Source organism: Saccostrea echinata, unplaced genomic scaffold (genome assembly GCF_033153115.1).
Source record: "Saccostrea echinata isolate AGI-Se365-2 ecotype Australia unplaced genomic scaffold, CSIRO_AGI_Sech_v1 ptg000060l, whole genome shotgun sequence".
In the NCBI taxonomy this organism is placed as follows: domain Eukaryota; kingdom Metazoa; phylum Mollusca; class Bivalvia; order Ostreida; family Ostreidae; genus Saccostrea; species Saccostrea echinata.
In genome coordinates, this window is record NW_026889809.1 from 2147143 (window position 1) to 2155501 (window position 8359).

The 8359-nt window shown below is 33.2% G+C and overlaps 1 pseudogene; it reads left to right on the forward strand.

Moving 5' to 3' along the window:
* The first annotated feature begins 311 nt into the window (after window positions 1-311).
* On the forward strand, window positions 312-7673 carry LOC133174915 (uncharacterized; annotated as a pseudogene).
* The last annotated feature ends 686 nt before the right edge of the window (window positions 7674-8359 follow it).

An 8359-nucleotide genomic window follows, 5' to 3' on the forward strand; every position in this document is an offset into this window, starting at 1 on the left:
TGATATTACTGCACAAATGTCGACCAATCAATTGTTTAGTTGCTATTTGTAAAGTTTTGAGTTGAAACGGGGTAAAAATTCACAGTCCAGTTTTAGTTTCCTCAAATTTTTATCAAAAGAGAAAGTGCATAGGATTTGTGCAGCACTTTTATTAATCTTCAGAATATTCTTCGTAAAATTATACATTATTTACTTAAAATAAAATAGGGTATGCCCTTGCGCCAAAGCCGTTTGTTGATGTGTTTTATTACTTTGAGAAGTAAAGAACAATGACGTCATAATATGACGTCATAATGTGCATTAGCTATAACATGCCTTGGGAACTAGGTATGTAAAAGAAAATGAATTTAAGTTTTCTCTGTATAATAAATATACCTCTTTTGCATTTTTATTAGCTCATTTGCATAGAAACGCCTATACCTAGCCTTAAATCACTTGCGTATTCAAAACGATGAGTTGGCATCTGCAAATAACATGAGGCGTTTAGAAAACCAGTTTTTTTCTGTAAAAAAAAGGTCTTTTTTGACCCCCTATCGCCCCTGGGATGAAAAGTCAAAATTTCAGAAACCTTACTGCACATCTAGAGGACACTCCCGATTAGATTCCAAGATATGAATCTGCTACAGCGTAAAATATAAGAGGAGTTTAGGGAACAGGCTTTTGGTAGAAAGAACAACTTTTGCCTCCAGGGGAAAACAGAAACTCCAAAAAACTTTATTGCACATCTACAAGACACCACCAATCATATTCCAAGAGATGAATTGGTTACTGCAAAAATTTTAAAAGGAGTTCAGGAAATCAGGTTTTTGCAGAAAAACATCGTTTTCCCGTTTTTCGATGCCCAATTGCCCCAGGTGAGAATGGAAATTCTTAAACCCTATTGCACATCTCACGGACACTTTTTATGACACTCCAAAATATAAATGGGCGACTGTGAAAAATAAAAGAGGAGTTCAAGAAACCAGGTTTTTTTTTTCCTTTTTTTTTTTTTTTTTTTTTTTTTTTTTTGGTAGAAAACACTTTTTTTATTCCCATTAACCCTAGGTTGAAAATGAATACTTTAAAGTCTTTTTGCACACTTTCAATGCACCACCAATCATATTCCAATAGATGAGTTGGCTACTACAAATGTAAGAGTAGTTTGAGGAAGAAGAAAGTGTAATAAAAAAAAAGGACAGATGGACCAGGATAACAATAATAAGCACAATTTTTCTCTGAAAAGTATGAAAACAATACCTGACAAAACGCGAGAGGGAAAAGAATCTTTCTCTAAATTTTTGGCAATTTTTAATGCAATAACATCGTACACTTTTCACCATACTGCAACAGAAAAAGTGGGGGAGGGAAGTACACAGCTTTGAATAATAAAGATACTAAAGCATCAAACCCTTAAAACATTAGAGAACAATAGGACCATTTCATAGTCCCATATACATGTACACCAATAGCTTCATTTACATTTTATTTCACATATAACAACATAAGTTTTTATTTTGTACACAAACTAGTAGTAAAAAGTAAATTAATTCAACCTGAGGACTGAACCTTTGAAACATGAACATGAAATTCATTTACTATTTGAATCTTTGAACAAAACGTAGTTCATTTACAGCATTCATTTAAGTTGTCTGCAAAAAATCCAGAAGCAAACCTTGCAAAAGAATTTTAAAGATACCGGGCCTCATCCTGGACCCATGGGACACGATTTCACAATTTTGATTGGCATCTCAGACCTCTGTATTTTATCTTAGGTAACCTGAACCCAGGAACGAGGAGAAGTGAATTTTAACATTTATTGTGTTAAGAATAAAATGAAAGGCTTCTTCCGCATGAATACGGTTAGCTTCTTGCATGGAATATTACGCTTCTTACACAATATTTTTGTGAAGTATTTGTAAATGATATGCAAAATAGTGGGCAGATCCTTATATTGAGCTTCACCTTAAATGTTAAATGAATATTTTTTAATCTTTTTTATTCAGTTTTTTTTCTTTATTTCTTTTTTAAAAATGTTTTTATCTTTCAATAAATGCAATGTAGCAAGTCTTAACTTTTTCTCGACTTTGAAACATTAATGCATATTTCTATCGCAGGACACTAATACAATATGAAATTAAGATACATTTTCTCTTTTTTCATGGAAATGTCATGTGTCACTCCAGAGATTTTTCCTTCAAAATATCAAATTCAATAAAAGGGCAATAACTCGTACAGGGAATTATATTTAAAAGCATAGTGGTGATTTAAGGCATCTACCTTGAAAACTTTATAATAGTCAGACAAAAAGTCTCTGAAGAATCGCTGTGCAAACTCTGCAGAAAAAATCAACAACAAAACAAAAGCAAAAACAAAAGACCTTAGATGTCGGAGAGCCTTAGAACAAAAGGTCTTTGAGCTACAATGCTCACCTAGTTAAACGAAGTCCTTTATTCACATGAAACATTCTGTCCCCATATTGTGGTCCCATCCTACCACCAACTGGTCCTGACATAACCAAAGTTGAATCCATACAACTTTGGGATGTTACAATGTCAATTTGATTAACTTGATCTTTCTGTTCTAGATCTTTTTTTGTCTGAATACATGAAATATGCAAAATTTGATCCCCAACTTAAGCCCCAGCCTATTCCATGGGTCAATAGTTTATATAAGATAATCTTCACATAAGTTGGGAATGTTTGCAAATTAATATGAATTGGTAGAGCCCTAATACTATTGAAAAGTATTTTCTTTTACTTTTCTATATATTTAAATGTAAAACTCGTTTATTTATTGTGGCCCAACTCTACCCCTAGGGGCCAAGCGGTTCTTGAGAGGAAAATTTCAAAGATATCTTTCCAGATATTCACATTTTAAACTTTGATATCCTAGTATGGTCTCGACCTATCCTCAGTGACCTTGATTAGAACGATGTAGAATTTACACTATGTCAAGAAGCTTTAACACACTAGTAAGTTAGCCTAACAGTTCTCAACAAGATTTTTAAAGATATTTTACTATATACTCACAACCAAGATTATGGTCATGCCATATCTACATGTGAGGGGGTTGATTTGAATAATTTATTATCTTTACTATATTAGAAAGCTACCATATGTTTTTTTTTCATTTCTTGTCCAATGGTTCCTGAGAAAAATTTTTTAATGACCCAGTCCTATTTTAATTATTCTTTATGATCTCCCCTTTGAAGGGGACATAGTCCTTTATTTGAATAATTTAAAATTAGCTTTAGCTAAGGATACTCTGTGTACAGTTTGATTAAATCGGCCCAATGGTTGTTGAGAGGTTAAATATGTATTGGATATATGCCGAATATACCGAATACAGTTCTTAATGAAAAAAAACATCAGATAGTTTTAGGGCCGAAAAATGTCCGATATTTTTTTCATACGGAATTGTATGAGGTATATATCGTACTTAAAACATTGCTTTTTTATTTACCTGAGACAGTCCGATATTATAACAAAAGAAAAAAGTATTAATGACCACTAAAGCAACTCTTTCAAGACTGCGGGTTTAAATAAAAAGTGCTCAGTATTTAGAGAATCAGCTACATGTACTCTGTAGTAGGTATTTGAAGTAATTTGATAAGTTTGATACGGAGACTGGGGACAAATTTTTCCTTCCTGAAAAAAAAAACAAAAAACACGGAGCTTAAAGCAATGCATCGAATTATGATACAGACAATCTAATGAATGATGTTCTTGGAATGGAAAGCACAATTAAGTTGTGAACTCTTATTGAACTAAACAACCACAGAAATTCGCAATCCAGGAATTGATTATTTTGATGGAAACATTGGATTTCTGTCAATTTCTTTCAAAATTTGTAGAGAATCTGTTAAGTATTTAATTATCATATATTTTCTTGATTTTGCAAAGCAATCATCTTTCTACGAGACAAATAGAATAATGAAATCAAAATGTTTGAATGTTGCTCGTTATATGTCTCTAAAGTTTTTGTTTTATTTTTCGTCTTGTGAGTTGTTCTTTTTTTAAACAAGTAGATAGGGTTTGGAATAATAGCTTGATGATAAACAAAGAAAAAAATTAGCGCGGTCCTATTTAATTACAAACACTGAAAATAGATTTTGAAAAGACTGCATGTGTATTGAATATTTTTGTAACGTAACCAGCAGTAAAACTCTTCTATGGTTAAAATGAGAGATTTACCAGCCAACTCTGCTGACAGTAGTTAAGTACTTCCGATCATAATTATTCAACCCAGATAAGGGACAATATTTCGGCGGTAAGAATTATTCCTTATGACCGTTTTATAAAAAGGTTTTGGGGTTTGTTTGTTTTGTTTTTTTTTTGTTTATTTTATTTTTTTTTTTTTTTTTTGTTTTGTTTTTTTTTTTTGTTTCTCTTGTGCCCCCGTACTCTTTTTCAAAACTTTTTCGTGCTAAGGGCGTAGAAACATTTCTTAAAGTTTAATAACTTTATTACAAGGGACCCTTTTTTGCATGATCTGGTCCTTTGCAATTTCTTCCTTCCTGATACAGTATATTCGGCTTCACAAGGAATTTCATTTTCATTTTCCAATTCTGTATGATCATCTGTCTCAAAATCATTATTGCATGTATGATATTTAACTAATTTGCTATTTGCTAAATAATCAAACGTTTTATTTCATTTGTTCAGTAACAGTCCAATTTTGAAGGATATCATTACTGAAACAGTCTGATATTACGTTGAATATCTGACTGCTCACTAATATCGGACTGACATGCATAGGTAATTTTTAGACTGCAAGAACAAAGGAATAACATCACAGCAATGTTTAAGTGTAAAGTTGACAGACAGACAGCTGCACAGACAGATGCCGGACAACTATTGATCAGAAGAGCTCACTTAAGCTCATAGCTCAGGTGAACTGAAATACTACACAAGTAAATTTATTCCCTAAATTACGGCATTTTAGACTTTGTTCCAGATTTTATGTTTAAACTAAGCTCTATTTAAATTTTGGAAACATTTAAAATCGATTGCATTTTATGGAATCTTAAATTTTATGAATGTTATGATCTCTTTTGAACTATCCATCAGGACCTTTACCAAATACCATGGTAAGTAAATACTACACAGCTCTATTTCTTTCCTTTTTTTATTTACTTAAGTATTCTATCCACATATACTTTTGTCAAAAACTTGCTGAGTTTTTAATTGATACCATTCTCTGATATCTTGAATGCTTTTCATTAAAATGAAAGTTGAGCAATGGGTTTTTTTTTCTGTACTAATTATAGTACCTGAAAGGCTGTGGTCCTACCTGTAAAATGGACCCCATTACAGCTTCACAAATGTAAGTTTTAATGACAATGCTATATGTATTATATTCTAAAAATGTCTACTATTTGAATCAGGAGATTTGGTTGATTATATTCATGGCACAAACCAATCTTATGTCTAAGTTTTTTATTAGTAAGTTGTGAACACTGGAGACCTGTAAACATTCTTTAAATCGAAAGAAATAATAATCACAACATAAATTTGAGTAACACTAGGGAAATTGATTTTTTTTAGCTTTTGATTTAACAAAGTGGCAAATATCATATAAGATATAAGAATTTACCTTTAATCGTGGCCATGCTCATTACTATCAATTAATTGTTTACTTAATTAATATACTATACATTGTATATTAAATTTATGATAAATCATCCTCAGTAAGATAGCCATACAACACATATCAGAGACAGTGTTTGTGGGACTGTGTCATAAAGTTGGGACCTCACAACTGGTGGCCATGAGGAGAGATTTGGCCGACATCAGTGAGATGGTGGAAAATCAAGTGAAAACAAGGAAGGGATCAATGTAATTTCGAGTGGAAGTGAAAGAGATGGATTCAGATTGGAAGGATCAGACATAGACACTATGTTGTGGCCAAATAATTACCGTGTGATCTGGGAATTATCTCAGTCTCAGTATTACAACACACACAGACAAACACTGATCCTCTGTGACTGTTCTAATAGTCCACCAGGATTTACTTTGTTATATTTGCTGTCACCAAGCATGAACACAGCAATCCAGAGAGCTTGTGTGAGAATGAATAACAGACTTTATGTATCTAGTTCTAAATACAGAGAGATCATATGTTCTTTATATCCTTTCAACTCTACTTCACATGGACCTTGTGTCAGTTGAACACATGGAGATACAGAATATGACAATGCCTACTGTTTTGTTAGTGACTTCTGGCTTCCCTCTGCCTCCTCATGGATCGACAGAAGTCACTCATGGCCCCAGCCACATGTTGTTGATGGATGTCACTTTGTAGCGATTGGACATACGTTAGGACGTCATGAAGACCATGAATGGAGGATATCTTTCTCTCTGGCTGAACAAAAACTAGTGTATGCAATGAATCAATGTCAATTCTTAACTTACGGCTTGCTTAAATTCTTCTTAACAGAAATAATTAACAATGGACTAGGTGATGATGATAAATTACTGTGTTCCTATCACATGAAGACAGCACTTTTCTGGGTGAGTCAACAAAATACAATACCTCACTGGTGTCCACAAAATCTCCTGGAATGTTACTGGGTCTGTTTTAAACTCATCCTCAAATGGGTGTATGAGGGGGTCTGTCCTAACTTTTTCATTCTAGAAAACAACATGTTTCTGAATAAAATTCATGGTGAAGCACAACATCAATTATCTATTAGATTGTATAGGCTGTATGAGAAGGGTATAGCATTCCTGCTACAAAGTCCCTCCATTAGGTCTTACATTATAAATGTCCTCCATAACCCTATACTTTCCATCTGTACAGACGACCATACTCTGATTTCTGAGGCTGAGTTTGGTGTAAGCCTATACATTGAAATACAATGCATTGATGTATTAAAAGAAATTACCAAACAAAGCTGTCTGAGATATCTACTTACAATAGAACAGATGATAGGTTTACCCCTCCTGACACAGTAGCAAATCCTAATGCTACAGAAACTTACAGCTAGTGTCTTTCAGAAAATAGCTTTTATATTACACATGGAAACTAACACAAATGAAAACAAACTGAGATATAAAGCTGACAAATGTCCTTTCACATCCTTAAATTAGCAGCCAGGTTTGGTTGTGTAACTGACATACTGTACATAGCGATGTTTTATTACAAGACACTTAGATACATGGAAGCTTTATCTATTATAGAGAAGGTCAAGGTCAAGTTAGCACAGCCATACGTGATGTTTGACTCAAATGTAGATACAGAGATGTATACTGAGGCTGTAGGGGGACAGTCCTTGTCTACAAAGATGAGACAGGCTATAGCATGGGATATTGCACTTGACAATGAAATCCATTACATCAATGAATTAATACCAGAACAACTGTCTGCGATACAGAACTATATTCCTGAATTATATGTCCCACCCTTCATATTATTGTACATGCTAGAGATCTTGTGCTACAGACATGTAGACACAATGAGAGTACAAACAGCCCTAGATGATCTACAGACCCTAGTTCCCAATAATCAGGATCAGTTTATACCTTTGGATTGCAGAGACATATCCTGGCAGATTCTGGGGATCTGTCAACAGATGACAGGGAATCTCCAGGCTGCTCTATACTCATACCAACAATCTCTCAGACAAAAACCATATCACAAAATACACATAGCTACAAAAATGAGAATACACGAGATTTGTAAATGAAATCAATAATTTGGCTAAATAAATTTCAGGCATTGTAGTTCACCTGAATCAAATAAAGTTTTAATCTTGTTTATTTTTTTCTCATTTCAATTTTTTTTTTACTTACAATAAAATGAGGCCAATGGGCTACAGTGCTAGCCTGACTCACATTACCCTGTTGTTCTTCAAAGGATTTTAGAAAAATATTGTGACCCCAACCTAACACCAAATGTAAATCCTAATTACATGGAAATGTTTCAATAGCATCATATGTTTAACATTTCTTTTTATCAGTTGTTAATACGCCACAGTATTTGCAAGGTTTTTGTAATGGTAATAATCTCGTGATAATAACGTGACAATGTCGCTGATATAAAAAAGGCCATTTGTTTATCAACATTCAGAAAAAAAAATGCAATAATTTGAGCAATACACACATTCAGACAAGTAACAATCATACATGTACACTGTAAGGGAAGTTGACGATTGAAAAGTTGAAGTCATCACGTTTTTCATAAAGCTTTGCTGTTAGGATACCATTAACGTCTTTTTCTAGTAAAATATCTAAATATGATACAGATGTGTCAGAATATGTGGTATCTTTTATTTCAAGCTCACTGGAATATATCGAGTCGACATAGGAATGAAAGTAACTATTGTTAATTGATAATACGTCGTCAATATATCGAAATGTCGAGTTGAAGGCCACAGCAA